The sequence below is a fragment of the Cicer arietinum genome, chromosome 7 (assembly GCF_000331145.2).
Source record: "Cicer arietinum cultivar CDC Frontier isolate Library 1 chromosome 7, Cicar.CDCFrontier_v2.0, whole genome shotgun sequence".
Taxonomy (NCBI): Eukaryota; Viridiplantae; Streptophyta; class Magnoliopsida; order Fabales; family Fabaceae; genus Cicer; species Cicer arietinum.
The window spans coordinates 23,608,108-23,610,302 of NC_021166.2; the positions used below are offsets into that span (position 1 = coordinate 23,608,108).

The 2,195-nt window shown below is 26.2% G+C and overlaps 1 non-coding gene across 1 annotated transcript; it reads left to right on the top strand.

Moving 5' to 3' along the window:
- The first annotated feature begins 272 nt into the window (after window positions 1-272).
- TRNAV-AAC (transfer RNA valine (anticodon AAC)) lies at window positions 273-346 on the top strand. The gene has a single exon. It is a non-coding gene; the product is annotated as a tRNA-Val (tRNA).
- The last annotated feature ends 1,849 nt before the right edge of the window (window positions 347-2,195 follow it).

Genomic DNA, 2,195 nt, shown 5'->3' on the forward strand with positions numbered 1-2,195 from the left:
ATATAAGAATATTAGTTTAAGGATAATTAGATATAAAAAAATAGATAATTTATCAAATAGTTTAAGGGTAATTAGATTTAAAAATAGATCAAAATGCAAAAAATAGATAACTACACTTCTATTTTATTTTCTCTTTCTCTCATACCGAACAATTATACCATTTCTGATTTCTTTTCCTATTATCATACTTTTTCTCACGTATTTTTCTTTTCGCAATTTCAATCTGATCAAATGACTATATTGAATGGTTAACGAAATGCGTTGATATGAATGGTTTCGTGGTGTAGTTGGTTATCACGTCAGTCTAACACACTGAAGGTCTCCGGTTCGAATCCGGGCGAAGCCATTTTATATTAAATTTTGTTTTCGTTTTGAACTTCGATATGTTTGGTTCGACAAGTATTGGGTTCTCGTAAAAAGCCCATTAAGTTCTTCTCAATCTCAGTGTGGGCTGGACATGACTCTTGGCCCTTAAGGATCTTGATTTCAACAAATGGAAGTTAGACTTTTGTACCTCTTAATTAATACCCTCAAATTGTTAAAAACTTAAAATTAATTTTAAAAATTTCATTGATTGAATGGAAAAAAAATTACTTTAAAACCTCACCACCCCAACCAAATTTCTGTAAAATTTTTCCATTAAAATCCGGTACACAAATATTCACTATCGAAAATTTCGTAGTACAATTATGTTATCGGAAATTTCGTAAAACAATTAGGCTACCGGAAATTTCGCCACCAAATTTTCGATAAAATATTTATAATACCGACAATTTGTGTCATGAAAATTCTGATAGTTACATTTACATTATCGGAAATTAGAAAATTCTACTTAACCAAAAATATAAAAAATCCGGTAAATTATTTATTTATTTTGAAATAGGGATGAAAAAACACAACCAGTATGTGGATTTTTTTTATAATGATAACAATAATAATAATAATAATAATAATAATAGAGTAAATTATATTAATAAATTAAATTAAATTGAACAAACAAAATATATTAAATTAAAGAAAAAAATACTACAAATTGAAAAAGAATAAAGGACTAAAACGTTACCTGAAATTAAGTTAAGAGACCGCGGATGTAATTTAGCCTAACTTTCCTTTATTATTAATAATATAATATAATTTTATTTTCTTATTTAATTTATTAATAATATTTTGTTTTTTAAAATATTATAATTATTTTTGTTTTATTAAATAAACAATTTTTTAATTGTAAAAATGAGAAGAAGAAAAATTTGTAAGCCTAATACATGGTTGCATCCTGGGGAAATTTCAATGAGGAATGAAATTTCAGGTGAACATCCCATAAATTTTAAATTTTCTATAGTTATAAATCAATACCGAAAATTTCCAGGAGTACCACCAGAAAATTTGAAATTTTTAGTATTTAAATCAAATACCGGATATTTCAAATTTCCGGGTGGTACTACCGGAAATATCATTCATTCTGAAATTTCCTGTAAAAAAAAAAAAAAAAATTAAACAACACTCACTTTTTCGGAAAACACAACTTGTTGAGTATGAGGGAACTTTTTTATTTTTACAGTGTTATTAAGGTATTTTAGATATTTCAAACATAAATTTTTTTAAGTGGGGGTATAGGGTTAATTAAGAAGTACAAAAGGCACTTTCCCAACAAATATATCTCAATGCTTCCAATAGCCACATCATTAAAAGCTTTTTCCCTTTCACATGCCCATTCTCCAATTTTGTTGTGTTTTTAGATTAGTTTTTTTAAAAGATTTTTTTTTTAATCTATAAGTCTTTTTCAAAAGTCCCTACATTTTTTTGGATTAATTAATTTAGAGGAGTGTTTTTTAGACGTTTGAATTGTCTAATTCAAAAATATATTTTTTAATATTTAAAAACATTAGAAGATAAGAGAAAAAGCACTCGAAATTTTTTCTTCGGTATGCACTTTAGGACCTAAGATCAATAATTCATTTTTATTGATTTATATAAGTTGTACATAACCCTACTAAGGTATGATTCATTTAAACCCTAACCTCCACCTCAAACATATATTAAAATATTAAAATTGAGCGTTAGATTAAGTGTAAATACTTCGCAGGTCCTACATATTTTGAATTTCGACTAAACATTAACTTTCAAAAGTATTCTTTTCCCTAATTTACCATCACCATTCTGAACTTGAGTTCCGAACGGAATAATTTTGAAAATTT